This window comes from Wyeomyia smithii, chromosome 1, assembly GCF_029784165.1.
Source record: "Wyeomyia smithii strain HCP4-BCI-WySm-NY-G18 chromosome 1, ASM2978416v1, whole genome shotgun sequence".
Taxonomy (NCBI): Eukaryota; Metazoa; Arthropoda; class Insecta; order Diptera; family Culicidae; genus Wyeomyia; species Wyeomyia smithii.
In genome coordinates, this window is record NC_073694.1 from 187,621,860 (window position 1) to 187,645,213 (window position 23,354).

Consider the following 23,354-nt stretch of genomic DNA (forward strand, 5'->3'; position numbering starts at 1 on the left):
GTGCTCAGTTCAGTTCATTCCAAGTCCCAAACGGAAGTTATTCCTCGTAAAGGACAGAATTCTTGAGCTATCCCTCCGTCCCTGCTTTATTTCCCAGCGTTTAGCGACATGATCCGCGTGATCAGAGCTGCAAACAACAGTCTAAATTTCAATTTTAATATTGTTCAGCCTTCGATCGAGGAAGGAATCATTTTAAGCCCATATTCGGACACTTTCGAAACAAAAAGTGCGACACTGGTTTCTCGTTTTCCACCATCGAAACGCAGGCACAGACACAGGCAGACAGAAGTCCGTAAACTCATCCAACTTGATTGATTTCCTTGTATCAGAAGAAACCAACCGAACCAGTGGCCGCCGCAGCAAAAGTATCAATCGATCGGTACGACGGTAGTGGTGCCGAGCCACCGCTCAAAGCAATTAATTATTTACCACGAAAAACCAATTGAAGGTTAACGGCTCATTACATTACATGAGCCGCTTTCGGTACATATATAAAGCAGCAGTAAAACACACTCGGACTACCCGTCGTGTACAGCGCAATCGGATATCAATCACCAACTAGTCAAACTGGTTGTGACACTACCAGAGGGCGTACGCAACTTCTGTGCGTCCTTGCCAATATCAACTGTCAACGGTTCCAGTTGATAGACTGAACTGAAAGTAACTCCTATTGAAAACATATCTCAGGTGGATTTCCACAGGGAGCAAAGTCCGCCCAGCGCGTCACGTCACATCACGCAACGGGGCAAATTTACCGGTCCAATCCGGCATCCTTGGAACCGTTTTCGTCACCATACATAGACAAACAAACACACATACACACAGATAGCTAGTGTGATGCAGCAATCGACATCACGACGCCATCTACTGTACGACGGTAACAACAACAACAGCTTCGGCAGCGATTAGGCCACCATGCCATCATCAGCAGCAAACCAGCAACAGCTTTGTGCAACATGGCCTACTATTGCCGATGGTGGCGCCCCACCATCATCCTCGGACACGAAAAACTCGTTTTCCACACCGCATCTATTTCGCGCACCGATCGGCTGTACATTACTGAACTGAAATGTGGATATAATGGCTACTAGATTGGTATTATATTTTTCGCAAAAGCAACAGATTGGGAAAAGCAAAACTCGTTTTGAGCTAGCCACCGAAGAATTTCTTTCTACGAACGGGTGCTGGCGCAGTTGTTTTTCCAGCACTTCTAACCTCATCCGCTTTCGATGCCCCGGACACACACACGCTCGTACTTTCTGCAGTGGCGATTTTCCTTTAATTTGTTGCTTTCCATTCACAATTTCATTAGCTTTGTTATATAATTCCTCCGTTAACGTTTCAGCTACACCGAGTTGGAAAGCTAATCTTCTCCGATAGAGATAGAGTTTCGGAAAATCTGCGCCCAAAAAACTTCACTTGTCGTTTACCGTTTTGCTTCGGGTCTCTTGCCCCACACCACTGCGCATCATCAGTTTCACGAGCCAACGAACAAATCATAGAATTTTCACTGATCGCGGATCTTCCTGGAACATCAGAGCCGCACTAATCACAAATCACACTCATAAGACCTTGGCCGCGATTGCGAAATTCTGCCCAACCAACCTTTCGGAAGCGACCACCCAAAGCCCACCGTACCGAAGTGGGGGCGAATGCGAAAGAACACAACTAACAAGCCTCGGCAACCAGATGGACAACCTCTAGCGCTGAGTGTCCGACTGAAACTGAACCGCCCGCTGAATCGGGTGAGCAAAACATTTCGGGGTGGTGGAAATTGACTTTGCTAGTGCACTGCGCGGCGACGCTGGCGGAGACAACAACAACAACGACGACGACGTTGACAATGCTGACGGTAATGGTTGCAGCTGCATCAGGTGCCCCCTCACAACAAAAGTAAGGAGTTCGGTTTGCGCATACCAATAGGCCAGCTACTGTGAAAACGTTCTTCGGCGTTCTCCCGCCGTGGTGGGGGATAGGGTGAAAACCAGCGTTGTGGATTCTGGTCGAGTCGAACGGGGGTTGAAACGAGTAGAAAAAAACCGATGGCCTCAGTGCTTTTTCCAACTGGAAAAGTTTTGTTGCGATTAACACGGCCAAAATCATTCAGCTTCTTCATTTCACGCATGGGTCATTTATGTGTCATTATGTGATCGAGTCTGTGGTGTTCCACACAGTAGCGACTACTGCTGTGTCGATCATAGAGAGGACCACATAAACGAATGTACCGATACCATGTTGTCTAGTGCCGGAGACCTTCAACATTCAACACTCGCTGGCTGCGTATTACTACTAGCAGTAGGTAAGAAATGCGGCAGCACTGGCAGCGTCTGTCAATCACACTAATTCACCACGCGAGAGTTTTTTGTGCATTGATTGCTCGAAGAAACTCACGTAAAAGAACCCACCAATGAGTCTTCGGAGGCTTTTGACAGTGTATCTTTTTCTCGGTGTTGTTACTACATCCGTGGATTTTTCAACTATTTGTCGGTGCATTTCAGATGATTTTTCGCTTGGCGATTGTTAATTACAGTCAGCTAGCGAAGATTTCAACAGCATCCTGACTTTTTCTACCAACAAATTGGTGGCAGGTGGAATTATTACAACATTTAGTCGAAGATTACCTGCTTGTTAACCGATTTTATATGATAGAACGAATAACGACATCCGGGTTTTTGATTTCAGGTTTGAAATCACAAAACTAGCTTAGATCGAAGTACCTGAAAAACGATTCTAGAATATATAAATTCCTAATTCCGTTTAAACTGGACTTTAGAAGGCAACAAAACAGCTGAATATAAGGCAATCGTAACTTGACCTCAAAATAGTTTGAAATTGATCTAAATGGCAGAAAAGACGGACATAAAATGAACCAAATTCAGTAAAAACAAGAAGAATACTTTTAGAAATCAACAAAAAAATTGATTATTAATGTAGTTGAAAACCTGTTCAACACTCAACTTTAAACTTTATAAAACTAGAACAATTCTACTGAAAATAAAAACAAAGCCTTGGTGCTACATTCCGATTCGGAACTCGACCTTCTGTTTATTATACACAGACTTCGCAGCCAACTGTTAAGTGTACAGGACAATTACGGGGCTAGCTCTACGATCCTACTGACACTAATAGTTTCTCTCGAGCTGAGACTCGAACCTACGACGACTGGCTTGTTGGGACAGCATCGTAGCTCGGGACAAGCAAGGATGTGCTCATCCTTAAAAGTTGGAAAGTAGTAAATTTAGAGAATAGTTCAAAATTCAAGCTAACATAATCTCGGCCTTAAACGAGAAAAAATACTTTTAAATGATTCTAAATTTAGCTTGGAAAGGCTTTCAGAAGGGACACTTCTAAATTTACCTAAAAACAGTCGAAAATGATAATACAAAAGAGACTCAAATCTAGCATAAAGATCCCTTTAAACCCAGAAAAAAACGAAATAATAATGAAGTAGCATATTTCAAATTAAGTTTTTTTTTTATTCTCGCTTATTTTACGTCGGTCTAGTTCTGCCACTGTTGTTGTGCCAATCACCGACGCCCGGGAGGCGAATCCACCCAGGACCCTAACTTACGACCCGTTGATTAACGGACCGGCACCAACGGCTTTACTTCCTCATGCGATGGAAGGCGTGATCCCAGAGATTTTTCGCCTCAGAAAATCTCCCGGTGTCGGCTAGGATTGAATCTAGACCAGTTGGGTTGGTAATGAGTGGATCACGCCACCTCACAACCATCGACACCTATGTCGGCGGTGGGATTCGAACCCAGGCGTCGAGTGTGGTTGGCGGAGACGTTACCAACCACACTAGGCCCCCGCTCTTATTTCAAATTAAGTTGAAATGACTAAAAATCACTTGTAAAATAACGTCTCCATTATAAAATTGAAAAAAATGCCGATTTTTCCAGGATTTACCTTCACACGCACTTAAAAACTACCAATGAATGATCAATCATAGTAACCGTCAGTCTAACTCTAACCGTGATGGCGAAAACAATCAAAAGTTCTTAAGAGTAGTTATAATTGTTATCTTCGGAATTCTATCAACTATTTTAGTGAAATTGAACATAAAGAATTCATTTGCTGCAAAATATTGAACAATTGTCATTTTTTTGACGCCTGGCACAAGTTGTTAGTATAAATGATTCGATTCCCAAAAAAAGGCTCAAAAATTTATCAATGTTTACAGCACTCTCAGCATATGTCAATACCGTTTAAAGTCATAAAGCATTAATTTAAGCTGCAGAAAAAAATATAGCGGCACCGAAAAGCTCAAAAAAACTTTTTTCTTATTTTGGCCACCTTTTTGTTCTATGCGACGACTCTAAACGACAAGAATCTCCAAAGTATGCTGAAGAGGAAGACCGAGGCAGTACCGTCCACTGTCCTCGCAACTGCAGGCAACGACGCAGCAGTAGCGAGTGAATGAAGGTGTCAAGTCGATTTTCCCGGCGAATCGCGACGGGGCGATAGTGATGGACGACGGCTCACCCTGGATAGCAACGACTGGCAAGGCGCTTCGAATTTTATTTCTCTCGCAAAGGAATTGAGCTCCGAGGTAAACTGACAATCAGCAGAAAATGGATGTCAAAGCCGCTCTTCTTTCGCTCCGGACTGGCCGTGAACGAAGAAATTTATAGTACGAAGTGTCTGCCGGAAGTTGCGTCGTTCATCAAGATATACCATAAGGGCGAAGACGCGGTGTTCTGGCCCACTACTCGAAGCGATCGTTGGAGATGGAGCAACTGCATATCGATGTCGGCGAACCTGCCAAATGTCCAACGACTTTGTCGCGAAAACTGAGGAGAAATTGATAAATAAAACTAAGAAAGAACTCCAAAATATGCCTACACGCATGTTTTCGTCCGCCATGAAGAATGTTCCGGTTAACTGCTGAAAGGCCGCTCTTTTCAGCATCCGAAAATAGACCATTTTTTGCAAGCGTTACCGAAAAGGAAAATCTCACCCAAAGGCCAGAAAAGAACAACCAGAATAATAAAAGATGAAAAGTAGAAATCGTACCAAAAGCCAAAAACAAAAGACCAAGGAAGAAAATGATCAATCAATAAAAATACAACATAGGTCAAAATATTTGATAATAACTCTCAAAGGTAGAAGTCAAAAATAAGAATTCCAAATTTAGAAAATACTTGGAAAGACAGCAAAAAATAACAAGAATAATTTGAAAGTTAGCCCAACACCACCTAGACCAGAAAAAGCACAAACCCTATCAAAGTGTGGCCAATCAGGGCTGAAAAACGCACCAAAAATAAACTGAGCAGGTCAAAACCGAAACTGATTCCAGACTCAATTCACAGCTTAGTTGAAAGTGCCTCAAAGAGTCAAAACCCGAACTCTACGTCACGTTAAATTTCTATCAATATTCATTAGATTTTTTTTTATAACTAGCGCCCAGTAACCACCCGTTTCATATCATCATGCTTTTCTTTACTTCCTTTTTCTTCTATATGCGTGAACTACTGTATGAAAGCCCCCGTCAGCGCTCATTGTCATTTTCAAGTGACAATCGTCAGGTGATAGTGACGTTGTTTGCACTGTTACAATTCCAAAAAAGGAACAGCAGCAAACAACAACTCTAACACTAGAATATCTGTCGAATTTTTACTATGACCAATATATTTTTGCTGGAAGGTATCAATTTTTTTGAAGGACAATACTATTATCTACAACTTTTCCGATCAAACAAACCATTGAGATGCTAAAATTAGATCCACTTAATTTCCCCAAACCAACCGTAAACAACGTGCTGAACGATCCAATAAAACTCTAACGCTGGATCGCGCTGATCCCAGCAACCGCGGAAGTGGAGCGATTGACAAGCAGCTACGATTGATAGACTGCAGAGCACGAACGCGAACAGAATCTCGTTGCAAAACGCCGCACTAGGATGCTGTATAAGAAAGTCTTGACCAAATTCGATGGCTGTATTTTAATGGACATAATAATAATCAAGAGCAAGTTGAAGGAAAGTGGCAGAACGATAAAAAAAACAGCTGATTTGCATAGATGGTAGAATAAAATGACGGATCGAGTTGACAGTGACACTGTGCAGAAGATGATAGACAGTATGAAACGAAAAGCGCGTGAATGATCCGAAACTCAGACGAATATTTTTTTTCTCCCTTCAAAGGTCAATAAATTAGCAAAAAATTAAAAAATAAATGCGGTTTTTGACGAAGATGATATGACCCATATTGTGTGACCAAATATTGAATGGATCAAGCTTTAGAATTATTTTTTATCATTCCACGATGTATGGTCCATATAAAATTTTTAGAATTTACATGAGTAGTTGTACTCGGAAGAGGAGGGAGGGAAATTATAAGTCGTCAAAAATCTGTCCACGTGAAATGTGGATGGCCCCTCACTCCACTCAAAGTAACATTATTTTCAATGGTATCAAACCAAAAAACTATTGACGTAAGACTACCTCTTTGTTTTTTATTCTACATTACATTTTGTGAAATTGAAAATAAAACTGGAAAATGTTGCGTCAGATTTCAAACGATTATAGCAAGCGAACGACTTAATGCATCCGAGTCATTTATATGTCGGTGGATAGATAAAATGTGTAACAATTTTTTGATATAATGTTCAACATTGTTGCTTTACTGCTTAATACTGGAAAAAGGTAAAAAGTTCCAAGATAAGCTTTCCCATACATTTCCCTCGTTATTGGCTTGCTTCCCGAGCACAGATAACAATAACATGTACGAAATAAATTCCACTGCCTACATATTTTGACTCAACAAAGTGTTTTGGTTTGTTCCTCTTTCGCTAAGCTATGTGGCCACGCCCTAATGGCAAAGATCTACGCTGAACTCGATACAAAAGACTGCGTGTAGAAAATTCAGCTTCAGTCTAGTTTGTCACACAATAGCGAGTGCAGTGCAGCTGTTAGAGGTACGCGACATTGAGAAACGAGAGCTGCATACGAGTCAACTTCCAGGCAGTGCGGAGCATGTTACCTTTATCTTGCATACGGCAGCAACATTTACCATCGTACGCTCCAGGATATTTTGCTGGCACAGCTACTGGAGAGCACAGCGGAGAGCAAATTTTATGCGCGGCCAATAAAATATTCAATACTACCTCATCAGCGTTCTATAGCACACATTTCGAGCTAAAGATTATGGAATCGGTTCTTTTTAGAACTATAAATGCTTGAAGATAAGAGTTATGAGAATTTTCACAACTACTCCTAGTGTGAAATGTTCATCTATTTCTCAATAATCATTTTTATAATAACGACCAGGGCGCACCAAAAATAAACGGTAGTGTTGCCTATGAATAGTTTATCACAGCAAGAAATAACCCTCATTTCAAGAATTTTCACTGCTAAATTGAGTGATTTTCCGAGCGATTGTTTCTTTGTGCCCACTCGAACACCGTTATCAGTCAAATATTAGTAACGAGAATCAGTAAACCTAAGAACCCGAGTGATTTTCGCATCGGGAAAGCAAAAACTTCTTTTGGTGCTTATGAAAATCACTCAGTAGTATCGAAGGTGTTTTGTTTTGATTCTCTTTCTCTAAGCTGTGTGGCCACGCTCTAATGGCAAAATTCTACGCTGAACTCGATACAAAAGACTGCGTGTAGAAAATTCAGCTTCAGTCTAGTTTGTCTCAAAATAGCGAGTGGAGTATAGCTGTTAGAGGTACGCGACATTGAGAAACGAGAGCTGCATACGAGTCAACTTCCATGCACTGCGAAACATGTTACCTTTATTTTGCATACGGCAGCAACAGTTACCATCGTACGCTGCACGATATTTTGCTGGAACAGCTACTGGAGGGCACAGCGGAAAGCAAATTTTATTTAGCGCGGCCAAGCAAAATATTCAATGCTACCGATGGTGCGATCATCAGCGTTCTGTAGCACGAATTTCATACTGAAGATTATGGAATCGGTTATTTTCAGAACTATAGATGCTTGAAGATAAGAGTTATGAGAATTTTCGCAACTACTACAAGTGTAAAATTACGTTTGCATCGTTAGTTTTACAATAACGACCATCAAATAGAAACGATAGTGTTACCTATGAACAGTTTATCGCAGCATATACAGGGTGACAAAAATATACGGTCACACAGGAAAATCTCAATATTTCAAAGAATAAGAAGAAAATCTGAATCTGGCTTTCATAGCTTTATTCAGTAACTCATAAAGATACTTCACAGACGATATCTCGGAAATACACCACCTTTCTCTGATCGAACCAGCTTCAGACATCTCGGAAAGTCGTCGCAAGCGGCGCGCACGTGCTCCATCGGCATCTCGTCCCAGACTTTCGTGATAACTCGCTTGAATTGCTCCAAATTTTTTATTTTATAGTTGTTCAGCTTCGACATCATGTATCCCCACACGAAATAATCCAGTGGATTCAGATCCGGAGACGACGGAGGCCATTCATTCTTCGAAATGAAATCGGTCAAGTTTTCCTCACACCACGCCTGAACAACCTTTGCGGTGTGGGATGGGGCGCCCTCTTGCTGGAAGCAGTAGTAATCGTCTTCAAACAATAGTTCAGCTTGAGGCAGAACATTTTTATTCAAAACCGTGTCCAGGTAGTACGCTGCGTTGATTTTGACTCCTTTTTCGAAAAAAATAAGAGGCGGTTTACCTCTCTTGCAAATGGCTCCTCAAACCATCACTGACGTCTTATTTTGGAACCGGGAAACGTTCAGCTTGTTCGCAGGAGCTTGCTGGAGGCTCACACTCCAAACTCGATCATTTTGGCGATTATGGACTGTTTTCTCCAAAACGAACAGCTTCTCGTCCGAAAAAATAATCTCGTCATCTGCGCGCCAACCGAGCAACTTCCGCGACCGTTGGTACCTCTTGACCTTTGTAGCTTTGGTAACCCCATGAACCATCTGTTTTTTGTACGGTGTAAGTTTTAAATCCTTGCGCAGAAGCAGGCGGATTGATTTTCGGTTCATTTTAAGGTTCCTGGCCAGCTTCCGTGCAGATTGGGCGGGATTCCGGCGAATCCGGTCTCGTATAATCTTTTTCAGCCTTGGAGTTCTCACAGACCTTGGTCGTCCAGATCGTGCCTTGTCCTCGGTGCCTCCGGTCTCTAGGTACCGATTTATGGTTCGGTACACAAATTTCCGGTTGATTCCGAGCGGTTTTAGGTGATTGAATATGTGTCCGGGTTTGTACCCTTTCACATATTCAGCGATAACAGCTGCTCTCAACTCTGCCATGGCTCACAACTCAATGTAAACAAACAGCATAGAAACGAAACTTTGCCACTTTGGGCAGCAAAGTTAACCCTTTCATTTGACATATAGATGGCACCAGAGAGATGCAACGTGTAGGCTACAGGCAACCCCAAAAAAGTGTGACCGGACTTTTTTGTCACCGTGTAATATATACATTTAGTTCTTCGTCACTATTTCATACCACCCCTAGGGCTGTATACCTTGTAGTATTTTTTATCATTTCACTACATTCACGCTGTTTTCTTTCAACCGTGTTAATGTGTCGATTGACTCAGCTTCGAAAAAGCGAAAATAAAAGTTATTTATTTACTATCACGATGACACACGAAGTGGTGCTACTAGCGACAGAAAAGATCTCTGGTACATCAAACCTGGTCTACACGGGATGTGAACCCAGCCGACTTTTGAAAATGATATTGCTCAAAGTGTATTTCTCATTACAAATTAAAGGCCATAACAAAAATTGGTAAACTTCAATTTGTCGTATTATTTTTATCGTGTATCAAACAAAACAAACCTGAGCACCACTCATTTTTAAAGATGTGTGTGTATAGTACTATGCTTCATGTTTGATTTTGACATTTGCTCAACAATTTTGAAAATGTTGTCGAAGCAAGAGCAGCACGCAAAATTTTGCTCGCACATCGCGAAAATCCGAACTACTCGCACGCCAAGGTTGAATGTGACCAAATCAATCGTCACCAACGTAACAAAAGTGTTTGGAGAACGTTTATCGATATTGCCAGGAAAACAGGATCAGGGGCAAATCGAAATTCGAAGGCCGCAAATAGGACGAAAAGAGTGGCCAACAGTTTCAAACGGAATCCCAACTTTTCCGTTCGATATGTCACAAGCAGCAGGAAGTGTTGTCTACAAATATGAATCGAGCTAAAAACAACGATCCAGACTGTCGACATACAAAAAGATCGTGACGATAGGCAAAACAAGTCGGCCAGACAACGATCGCGAAAGCTGTACATGGAGATGCTGAAGAAGTTTGATTGCGTGGTACAGGAAAGTTCCAGCAAGGCAGACTTCACACAGTTTCCTGGACAGGAAAATTGTACGGCAACTGGAAGAGGAAAGGTGGTATAGGTTTTCAAACACATTAAGCAGTCGAAGTGTGTATCTCGTGTGGAAGGTTTTCTTTTGCGAACGGCTACGACAACCTGGAAAATTTAGTGCAGGAGTGGTATATTGCGAACAACGTCCAGGTGCCAAAGGACATGTGCCCTCCCAGCACACCAGAGTTTCGCCCTATATGAGAATGCTGGGCTATCGTCGAGCGGCACCCCAATAAGACACAAAAGACAGCTGTCAAAGTAACCAAGTAGGCCGTACAAAACATGATGGAAGGAGTCAAGAGAAAGCTCCGGCAATTCGCATTCGATAGAAAGAAAGCTTGAGTCAATATTCCTCCTTCATTCTGTACGAATCGAACTTGACATGGAACTATGATTTGCTAATGGTTCATGCGCTTTCGCCATTATGCATCGTACGTCTGTACTCCACCGTAGATAGTTCACAGCAATTTCCATTCGAAAACTCCAAACGCGTTCAGGTCCTCGACGAGAAGCGTTATTGTCTTGATTCCGTAGAGGATGTTATACGATACCGGTCCGATACACCGGTATCGTACAACGTCAACTTCATGTGTCGTCGCACCCGATTTGATCGTTTTCGTCGGCTGTCACCAGTGTCCCCAAATACTATTTAGTTTTCGACGCATTTATCCGCAGTCCGATATGTCTGGCTTCGGTTTTCAGTCGGGCGTAGATTTCCTCCGCCGTTGCTGGGATACGTTCTATGATGTCAATGTCATCCACAAAACCCAGAAGCTGAACCGACCTTGTGAATATCGTGTTTCTCTTGTCAACGCCCGCCCTCCGGATCACACTCTCAAGGGTGATGTGGAACAGTAAGAAACAAAGTCCATGACTTTGTCTTGTCTTGTCTTGGTTACCTGCGCGATTCAAAGGGACTCGAGAGTATCTTCGAAACACGCACTTAGCACATCATTTGTGCCATGGTGGCCAGGATCAGTCACGAAGCCGTTGTCGTGTCGCCGTTCTGTTCGCGACATTTCTGTAAGATCTATCGGATTGAAAACATCTGGTTCGTGATGACGCGCGGCCTGCCTTGAAGCTTCTTTTTGTAAATAAGGCAGACAACTCCCAGCATTCACTCGTCTAGAAGTTATTCCAACTCCCAACTCCCAGAAATGACCATGTTCAGGACTCTAGCCAATGTCCACTCTACCATACTTGTAAAGCTCGCTCGGCAGTCCGTCTTTGCCGGCGGCTTTGTTGTCTTTCAGCTTCCCGATCTCACCACGAACTGCCTCTCGTCGGTCATCTGCTACTGATGCTCCTAGGTCAGTTTCTGCTATATCGCCATCGAAATGCTGCTTCCACTTACCGCATCCGGGGAAATGTTTCCATCCGCGTCGCTGCCGGCTTGCAGTACATAGTCATAGACTGGTTCACTTTCTCACAGAACTTTCGCGTATCGCTGGTACGGGACACCTACCAGAGCTAGATTTTCTTGGCACCTCTTTCGTCCATAAAATCGTGATAATGAATTTGGTGATTGTCTTTGAGAGGTAAGACGGTAGGTACTTCAGACTACCAATCCTCAGAAGCCTGCAAAGTTAGCGTTCGTCTCGGTATGCAAGCTGTGCTGCTACACCAACTATCATCACTAACTTTTTTAGTAAAACAAAACAATTTTCTGTCACAAAAAATACAAACTTGTTAGGGATGAGAAATTAGAATTTAAATGTAAATTTTCACTCTTTAGCTATGCTGTCGATCTCATGTCACCTTATCACACAAAATAACTCTCAGATTATAACCAGAATAATAATGACAGCTAAGACAGTCTCCTTTCCAACGGTTGATTGGTTGTTTTGTACGGATTGTTAATCTTTGCTGTCCGTGAACCAGTTCTTCGCTCACAGGAGCACCAAACACCAAGAGAACCAATCGAACGGTATGGATTAGAGAGGAAAAACGCGATGCACTAACGAAGGCGATCTTTTTGTTGTCATCATGTTTTTAAATTGCGAAACTGACTCCCGGGTTTAGATTGGACGGTGCAACTTTAACGTAGGACTGTGGCCGAGTTGATTCACTCATTCACGAGGTTCTGCTGTTGATGTCGTAAACAACCGGACCATTTTAGCACGACAATTATCAGCACATTCAAAGCAGTCTAGGCGTAGGAGCCGATCAAAATGGTCATCGTGACTAGGCGCCTTTGCCGGGAGATTCCCAGCACCAATTAGAACATGATTTAGTATCACATTTACCGGTTAATTGTAGATCTCCGTATAAACACTTAAGAAACCGTGTTTCATTTTTTTAAATGGAACGACAGAAAAAATCTGGAACACACGTCATCAACTACTTCCTTCGTTGAATGAGTGTTGCTCCACGTGGTGAAGGTATCCATTTAATTCTAGCGACATTGAAAATGGCATATTCATCGTACGATTAATTGTTGGACACTTTTAAGCATATTATAAAAGACAGAGATGAAAAAAAATTCTCTAGAACTGTAATTGCCGTTGTAAAAGCAATGATTTATACCACCATTTTCTCACAAGAGAACAGCCTATCGAGGTTTTATTACGCAACAATGGTGGCGTCATGAGTAGCGAAGTTTAAAGACTAAACCATACAGCTCTCATTGTCGGAAAAACTTCCCACGCCACTACGCAGGCTATCGATAAAATACAACGTGTTTTGATTATGCACGAAGTTTATAAATCTTAACGGCAACGGCTGAGCGCAAATGCAGAAGCATCGAGTTCGATTTCATTGTTTGCGATGTTTTCGATAGTGGGCTGAACCACAAGCGGATGTGTCATGGCAAAGAAATATACGTGTTTACACTCACGGAAACATCATTGCGGAGTGTAACGTTTTGAGTATACGCCGTTTTTTCGAAATTTAGTCCATCGTTTAATACGCTAGCAAGCCTTGATCGCGTAGAGTACTGCGGGGCAAACGTTCACATTAGCCCTTATTGGAACATGCGAGCAAAGAGCTCATTGAGTGGTGTGAAATTTTCAGGTGTGTTTAATGTATCATTTGGTGACTAAAATGAAATAATCAAAACAAAAATAGTCAAAAGGTTTGTTTAGTTAATAAACAGTTAGGTATAAACTTTTACCCCACCTTACTATACGCATTAAGTGCAAGCCTACTGCAATGCAGTCTACTGTAGCTACGGCCGTAGCGCGGGTTAATTGTGGCTGCAGCTAGCTACCTTCCAAGTGAGTGTACCGATTGCAATGGAGGGAGGATCGGTGGTGCGAGTCAGAGCTGAAGGTCGCGATGAATTGATAAGTGATACAATGACTGAATAGCAGTAGTAGCCATATGAAAATGTATGTGTGCTTCGATGCTAAAATTGTGAACCAGCTGTTTCGATGCAATTTGAATTTTTCAATGTTGATTCTAGCATATTTTTTTTTTTTTTGACATTTCTTCAATATGAAATATGGGTAATTCACGAAAGTGATGCTTATATTGGCAGTAATAATAAGCAACGTAATGTAACAGCTCATCAGGGTGAATCCACAATTGACTTACTGCTGCAGAGATTTTTCCATGCGGTGGCTACCTCTCAGGGCTCAATTTTTCACCAGTGGTCTCCGTTTTTTCATCGCACACACGTAAACACTCGAATCCAGCAACCACATAAACCAGTTGCAAACGAACGTTTACCGCAAGAAAAATAAAGTGCAAAACTTGAAAGTGCTGACTAATTTTAAATCACTTTTTGTGGTTGGAAAGCAAAGATGAAATAATGGCAGCCAGACTTGAGTTTCGAGCTCACAAAAACACACATGCTTGTCTCGGTCCAGTTTCTTATTTCTTCACCTGGCACTTGAGTCTACACTATCCAAGCAGCCCGGGGTAATCACAGACATCGAACGTCAGTCATCTGAAATTTCGTCAGCCTTGCCAACACCGATCACCTCCAACTCAGCATCACAGCAACGGAGACTGCCGGCTGAATCACAATCGGCTGCAATGAGTTGATTAAATTTGAAGCTTCACCGGCCGTCAGATAAGGTCTTCCGACGGACATTGTTCTCCGTGCGTCGGGTTGTTATCTTGTAGGGGAAAAAGCACTGACAAAAAGTGATTCCCGTTTCAAGTGCAGTCCAACGACCGGTAATTTTCAGTCTGTAACATTAGCTACGGAAGAAAAAAAACTAGCCGCAAAACCTAGCCTTAGGGTAAAAGAGCTGAAATTAGAGTCGGTCTGATTCCATAGTATTCAAAACAAAAAATGATTGAAATTATGGCTAAGACAAAGTTGTTGATATTTGAATGTGCTACTAGAAAAAAATCTCTGAAAAACGCCTGACTAACACCAGTATTCAAAGTAATAAAAGTTGTTAACCTCACTTTTATTCTAACGGCTGGTGAACAAGCTAAAATAAAACTAAAACTTATTGTCAGTGAATATTGCTAAGCGGTACTTTTATCCAAGGACTTACATTACATATTAAAGATAATAATTATGTTTGAGAACAAATAAGTTAAACGCAAAAACAAAGTACACAACCCTTTGATTCATACCATTTTCATATGTCATAATGGCAGCTAGCATTTTACTTACGTCTGAGCGTAACGGTATACTGTCAGTTAGTACGTCGTTAACGTTTGCTTTAAAAAATGCACAAAAATTGCCAATTCACTGCTAAAGGAACTACCCATGCAGCATCAATCATAGTAATCCATGAGTAAGCAAAAACAAAAAAATTGACAGCTCTATCAGTCGAACTCTAGCCGTGCTGGCGAAAATAATGAAGCTACTCAGTTCAGTTGTGTGCGTTCAAAGAATGGTACCCCGCCGCGTCGAAAACGGACATCGTGTGGCACTTTGTGAATACCCGTTAGACAAAACATCTAAGGACTGACGGACGGTCAGATGAGCGAACAATCAACTGCCTGAATTTTTCTGCACCTGAATGCCACTGATCCTTATTCAGCACCAAAACAAGTGACATTTCGCTTCACAGCAGTAAACACTAGGGTGGGGAATCGTTATATGAAAAAAACGAAATTTGATAGCAGAAAGCAAGAACCAAGTTTTTTTTTTTGTTCTATTTGGGGCCCCAAAAAATCCAGAATTTATTAGAAGTCGATTGGTTGTGTCTCCGCTTGGCGCATTGCATTTTAAATTCATATGGAGATTTGTATGGAAAAACCAACTTTTTTTCATTTTCCATTCTAAAGGGCTCTAAAATGCTCGAACCATAGGTTTCATGACTTCATATGGTAGGTTTTTTGATGCCTAATAACTTGGCCGAAGACACTAAAGAGCTAGGGTGTGCCAAAAAAATACTAGAGCTGTTCAAAGTTGAGTATGTCGAAATTTATGTTGCAAATAATTTTTTCTGTCAACACTGCCAGTGTACCGGCGTCAGCCAGATTTCCATCAGAAGTTACCTCTGAAACACGTTGTAGATTCTGTTCACGCCTAGAATATTGACCTAAATTTGTTTGCTTGGTCCAGCTGAGTTTATAAACTCGTTACGACAGGTTACTTCTGATGGGAATCCAACGACAATCGACATACTCAACTTTGAACAGCTATGGCTCTTCTTAGGGACATTCTAGCTCTTCAGTGTCTTTTGCAAAGTTGTTAGGCATCTAAAATACTATACTTCAACATAATTGCATTATTAGAGCATTGTTGAGCTCTCTAGAAAGGTAAATGCAAAAAAGTAAGTTTTCCCATATGAATTTTCATACAAATTTTAAATGCAATGCGCCAAGCGGAGACAAAACCAAACGACTTCAAGTAAGTTTGGGGTTGTATGGGACCCCAAAAGGAATCAAAAAAACCTTGGTTCTGGAAAATCGATCATTTTCCCCACCCTAGTATACACACCAAGAGAACTTGGTAGTCCCTTTTCGGATTATGATTTCTTTTTTTCCAGCTGCGTACCGTTCAGAAAAAATTTCCCTGCCTGATTCAGTGCCTGAATTTTACATGGGATTAAGATAGGAAAAAAAATTTTCCTTCGAATTGCGTGCCGCGCTTAATCCGGTAGCCATATAAGCCCTCCGTCAAGTATTTTTTTGTCTTCAACGAAAATCAATTCGAGATGGAGCAACCATCCTCTGCTGTCGGTCGTGACACAGCAGAAGACAGTTTCCGACTGTAGAATAGACAAAGAGGATGGTGGTTGCTCTTTAATCACTAACCGAAACGAAATTGGATTTCTATTTATCGTTCGAAGAGAATTGATCCAATACAAACACTGTCCTTTTCATAACAAACAAATCTACGACTGAAAAGTTACTGAATTTTTTCTTTTGGTGATACACATAGTGGTAGGTATAGACTATAGAGCAAATACCAAATTGACAAAGGGCTTGAAGAACTATTCTTCTACTTTCTATAAATATATGCCGTTATAGCCAAAATGCTGACATGCGTTTTCCTACGCCAATAATTCGATTGATTGTGAGATATAACCTTCTTCTTTTTCCAGAGGAAAATTGTAATGGGTTCTAGTAGAGAATAAATCATGTTCTTGTATCTTGCAACATACAGATCAGAAGGAAGCTGCCTGTCTGAATTTGAGCAAATTATCCGGCGAAATCCTGTCTGGTCGGCAAGCAAAATGTCTCTTGAAATGAACATGAGTCATAACACTATTCATAAAATAATCAAAAAACCCTTGATATGAAGCTTTCAAGAAACAAAAGATTCACATATTATACCGCTGATAAGGTTGCCAGATCTCGATTGCTAATGAAGATGCACGCTGCTCACTTTGTTTCAGATTAAAATTGTTTAATATGGAGGCTGTTTTGAACAATCAGAATGAGCATGTCTTCGTGAAATTCCAGCCAATAAAAGAGGAGTTTGATGGTTTGGGGAGCAATTTCCAATAAAAAGGACAGTTGTCACTGCAATTCAACGACAGGGGTTTGGTGCCAAGGAATTATTTGTAGAAGAAAATCTCTGCTTTATGCAGAATTCGGCACCAGCGCATAAGGCATTGGTTATTCAGAAGTGGTGCAACGAAAATTTAGCTCTGAATAGCCCTCATCCTCTCCCGATTTAAATCCATTGGACTTCAGCATTTGGGGGAACATGCTAAGAAAATTGAGTGACGTGAAACACATGACTTTGGACACTTTTAAGAACCGTTTGGTGAAAATATGGGATGATATACCGACCGAAATCGAGCGTACGGCTTGTGATAAATTTGAGAAGCGTTTGCGGGCCGTAATCAAATGCTAAATTGAATTGATTCTACTGTTACTTTACTACTCTACCATCACGGTATAAAATAATAAAAAAGAAACAGAGACGACATATTCTTTTTTTAAATTTTATTGCATAAATAGACCCAAGTAACACACAACACATGTTAGAAAATAAGTTACAATGGAAGGAGTCATATAAGTGTACTACAAGCGCATTTCGAAAACAAGCTCGTTTTTGCTGATTTTAGAGATGTTCTCAAAGACATGAGTTCTACAATAACGATACCCTTACTTCGTCTCTTCGTAAGACAATATATCATCTAATACAAAACTACTTACCTGTAAAGGGCTTTTCCTTACAACAAAGGTCGTAGCATCCAGCAGCCAACGTAAAATCAAATAAATATTTAAATTATTTGAACGATTTCTATATTTATTCGGAGCGGGTCAAGATGCGGTATCAGATGATAAACAAAACGCTTGCAGTGTAAACGATATCACTCCAACTTTTGTTATCGTATATCTAACAACGCTTTCTAGTTTTGTTAGATTATATTCCAGATAACGTTGAAACTATGCGAAAACAATTTCAATATAGCCTCCATTTTTTGCGCTTTCCTAGTGATAGAGATGTCATGAATTGGTAACGTCAACTATTCTATAACAATGTGTGTTACTTGGGGAGTGTATCACTTTCACGGTGACACCCTGTAAACAGAAGGTCGAGTACCGAATCAGAATGCAGCACCATTTTCCCTAAAATATGTTTAATACCTGGTGCTAATGAAGTGGTATCCTGTAATTTACATCCGAGCATAGGAAAATGACAGTAACTACTGGAGGTTGGTTGATATGTATTCTAGTTTTCACGGTGTTTCACCTCAAGAATTTTTTACATAATATACAGGATGTAAGGTTCCTTATTGGAAATATTTCAGGGGCTGTTAGAGGCCACACGTGATGAGAAAAAACTCTTCCAACTTTTATGTTTCTGGGATACTCCTCCTTAAAGTGGCTCTAACGTTGAATGTATACCACTTCTATAGTAATTCTATTGATCTCATTTGAACTACTTTCTAATCAACTTATTTTCGGGTAACACTTATAGGGTAAGGGATATTCGAGAATGTCCCAATTCAATATCATAAAAGGTTTCATTACCCTGCAACACAGGGTTTTCGTCACACCATGCTCTATTATTTTCTATTTCTCAATTAAAGTTCTGTCTATTCAAAGGTTGGTTGTGTTAAAATCGAATTCGTTCTATGAATATCAAATGAACTACATTTTTTTAGAAAATTCAAAATTGTAACATTGTTGCAACAGTGAGTTAAACAAAAGTGAACTATTTTAACACTGTTTTGTATGTATAATTTCATATTTAATTTTACCAACTGAAAACGACGACAACGATTTCCGAAAACCGGATCGACTTTACATTTTCCTCAGCTTCAAGGAAAGTGCTTTGCACAAAACGGTCACTCGCAGTCACAACAGTGAACTGTATATCAGCTGCTTTCCGGGAAGCGATTCAAAAAGTTTTTAACATTACACAGTGCCAAAAAAATTAACTATTTCTTCTGCCTTGGCTTCTATATATGATTTTTTCATGTATTTTCACGCAAAAACAAATTCCCCCGAGTTTGAACACATTTCACTTTAAGGGGCAACAGTGGCGCCATTTTGAATTTTTGAGAAATCGGAAATTTTCAATGTTTTTTCGACGCCATTTTGTTTTAGGGCCAATTTTCGAAATTCCAAGAGTTTGTCCACATATTAGCATCTTCTTACCCATCTTTGAAAAAAAAACAGATTTTAAATCAGACAAAAACTGAGCTCAAAACGGTGATTCTACGAAAACGGTTTTGGTATATTTCACAAAACAAAATAATATCGAGTATGTCTGAGCATTAATGGTAAGGTGCTAATATCTAAAAGTGGAAGTCAAATTATACCTTATATAGAGTAAAAAAAGTCTCAGAGATCGATTGGTAGGTAACTGATCCAAAATGTCAGCAACAAATCAATTTTGCCCTAATTCTCCTACAATACTAAAATAGGTAATTAGATTAGCTTATTTGAAATCTGTTCAATGTAATATCAAGAGTTTAAGAGATACTCAAAGATACAATGACAATTGTCTTCACATGATCCTACCCTTTTGCGGGGATGGGGTCGCATATCGAAGACACGATGATTCTGTCCGAAGCGAGATTACTATGTTTTGACCGGTCCTGGCCAAAAATTTGACCCCCACCCTTTTGGTTTAGTTCATATTTCATAACGCGTTAGAACTGAGTAAGAATAACTCATTTTTGACACGTTACTGTTTAACTCAATAATGAGTAACTATGTTGTGATTCTTTATGGTAGACAGTTTTGGCTAAAATGAGTGGAATTCTACGCAATTTATAAATGACTGAACGTTCTAGGAGCACGGCAAAATAGGCAAAATATTATTGCCCGCAAATTTTCGACAATATTTTAGACCATTCACGAGACGTTTCAAAACTCAATTCATTAATAAAATTATGACTTGAAGCTCTGAGCCGCTTATATAACGCAAGCAAGAGCATAATCAACATCAGCAGGTTCCTTGACACCTGTCATTTAGTAAAACGGTAAAATAATGATAGTGAAACTCATTGAAAAACTTGGAGGTACGGACGATGGGAAAGGTAATCAGCATAAGACATCAAAATCTCAGCAATGTCAAGCTCAAGAAACCAAATGGATCGAACAACCCAGTACGTATTTTGACTCGTTTGTTATTGTCATAGTCGGATGTTATATGCCACGCAATGAAGTAATATTCACCCAAAATTAACTTCAATATCATCATTTCGTTTCCTATTTCATACACTCGGAACACCGCACCACAACAATCTGTTGCTTGGACTCGAAAAAAAAGAAACTGTTTAACATCATATTAATCAAGTTAAACATCAGCTGTTCGAGAAAAAAAAACAAATAAAAACGCTCGCATTCGCTCGAAAGCAAAAGGTTCCGCTTATCGACGATCATTGAAAGATCTGTAGGTACCCAGTCCGTGTTCGAGCATTACATCGCACCGCAAAACAAAATGCACAATATGGAAACCTAACAACCATCATCAGTCAGCCAGTCAGTCAATGAAGTTACGAAATGGTAATTTCTACTGCACCAACGTGCTTCCCTATGGCCTGTGAAAGCAATTAGTCGTTGATGTTTTCCCATTGCCAGCTTGACGGATGATGCTGATGCTGCCGACTGCCACTCGCTCGATGCTCGTCGAGAAGCTGTTATGGCAACAGCAGCAGCAGCACCAGCATCTATCAGGAGGTGGACGCACTTCCGGAAGTGCTTGTTTCTGGTTTGGGTGTAACTTGATTAGTTTAGCAAGCCGGCAAATAACAACAGCGAAACAAAAACGAAACAGTTTCGATAGCTGTGTATACGATTGCTGCCTTGTCGCAAACTATTGGTTGGAGGAATTTTCCAGAGGCTGTGCGGTTTAATGATGTTACATAGCCTCTACTGTTTTTGTTACCGATTATTCGTTGGTTATTTTTGGACACCAATCCCAGATCAGTGTCTGGCGGAACATATGAATAAGGTGAGTGTGGAAGTTTTGTCAAATTATCATCATACCGGTTAAGATCTTCTGTGTACTCGTCGTTCACTACTATGAGCTGAATATCATCTTTCGTGTGAAAAAACTTACCTAAAACGAAAAGAAAAAAAAATTATTAGATATTAGTTTGTCATGCAAACTTATAAGCTACAATTGGCAACAGTAAGCATGAAAGCCACATTATGATCATGAAACTGAAACCCATCTCTCATGGCGACCGTAGTCCTATGCAAAACTAACATCATCCCTTCAACAATTGCAAAATGTTCCATCGAAACTAGTCAACGCTGGCCACCATTCTCCGCCTCTGGTCTGGTGGTCATCGAAACGATTTCAGTAGGGGAAAGTAGGTAAAGACGGACACTGCGGGTAAGATGGACACTTTTAATATTTCACAAACTAGAATGTATTATGATAGTTGAGTGATGCGAATACCTTCTTTATAGTGTGTTAATGCTTTTGAGTTGCATTATCGGTTTTCAGCAAGCAAACTGTCAAATTTGTAAGTAAAACAAAGAATATTTTCATGAACGCGCTATTTGATGTAATTTTTATTCCACGGAAAATAGTGAAAAACTCGTGAAAGTCAAGTGTTTTCATTTGTTCACAATAGTAAAGTGATTAATTAGTCTTTCCTCGGTTTTCTAGTGAAAATCCAGCAGATTTTCGATGTTCCGATGAAGAGCTACGATCGTTTGAAAAATTTACAACCAGGTCGGGCAAGACGGACACACTAAGGTAGGGAAAGATGGACACACGGATTTTCCAAGAATTTTCACATGTAGCATCTGTTGTGTACTACAGATGTTCACAAAGTACATCCGCGGGAGAAACCAGCAGATATTAATCACTTAGCAGTTAGAACAGGCCATATAGGCGAAGAATTTTCGCCTTCATCGAAACCCATCCTCTCAAACTGTTCACGTGATGTATAGATAGACTCTAATAACGTAGAGTAATGTATGGCCATCACTTAACACATAAGTCAAAAAAATACTTAACGTACTACATCTTTTTTGTGAGTGTCCACCTTTACCTTCGTAGTGTCCATCTCACCCACCCCAAGTGTCCGTCTTCCCCAACCATGTCAAAAAACAGCAATTTGTAGTCTTATTTTTGAAGACCCAAAACACATAAAACTTGGAGGAAGTTCACTAATACCAAAAATGATTATGAAAACAAATGACCTTAAGTTTCAATTTGTATGACTACTGCGATCTAAATAGCAATATCTAAGTAATTATTTAGATTAAACCTTAGGGTGTCCGTCTTTACCTACTTTCCCCTACACATTGTTAACAGTCACTTGAAAAAGAACAATTTTTGCGCCTATCATCAAACAACCGCAACCTCCATCAGGCATGCTCATACACACGCACTTACGTGCCTACGGTTTTTCCTCGTAAATGGTCTTGCCAGAAATTGCAAAATGCGCATTAACAAGTGACCGGTTTCGCTCCCTCTCGGTTTTCTGCGATTCGTTTTTGGATTCGAGCGGGTATCTCGCAACACGGCACTGCAATGTGCACACTACTCCCGCTCGCCATGGCGGCAGTGCGAAAGGGGTTGCAGCAACGGTGACCCGCGCAGCCGACTCTTCACGCTGAATAGGATTAATTGCCACCGATCAAGTGTTGCAAATTGCGCCCCATCGAAAATCTTGGTTAACCTAACCTAAAAATACCATGAACTCGTAGTGACGACGAATATCGGTCACCCACCTTCTTGGCGAGAGAGTGAATGGAACAAGCTCCGCTGATCAAACCTAGCCCACGTTCGATCTCTCGCTCACAACACATCAGCACACCGTTCTGGTGTGCTGAGGTTATGTAACGAAAGCATCGGCCACTTCGTTGACAACTTAACCGTTGGTCGACAGTCCGATCGCGTTGGTTGCCGCTTTTCGCCCAATGCATGTCGACGCGACCCTTTCTTTTCGCCTCGCGGCACTCTTTTGTGGGTTAAGCAAACACACAATCCCAGCCGGCACTGGAATGCATATTTTTTGAAGTTCACCACTGCAGCAAAGTAGCCTGCGACAACATCAACAGTGATGACGACAATGCTGGTCCTCTAGTGTTGCCGCAAACGAGTCAATCACCCTGGCCTGCTTGGCCTACCGACCGTGCGCTGCTGGTCGCGATCGGCAATTAGCGACGGAACGGTTGTCAATGCAGTGTTTGCTTCTTCTTCACCATTCACGATTATCATAAGGTACGAATAGATAGCCGTCAAGGTCATCCGTTTCAT

The 23,354-nt window shown here is 40.9% G+C and overlaps 1 protein-coding gene across 2 annotated transcripts in view; it reads right to left on the minus strand.

The window, feature by feature from the left end:
• The window catches only part of LOC129718410 (ABC transporter G family member 23), a 141,161-nt gene that overhangs the window by 51,410 nt on the left and 66,397 nt on the right, over positions 1-23,354 (minus strand). The window contains exon 1 of one of the 2 annotated variants that reach the window (XM_055669179.1): positions 1,606-1,731. The exons of the other annotated variant lie outside the window; for it this stretch is intronic. The gene's annotated coding sequence lies outside the window, so the exon portion shown is untranslated. Of the gene's footprint in view, positions 1-1,605; positions 1,732-23,354 lie in introns of those variants that run through there. 2 annotated transcript variants of the gene reach the window in all.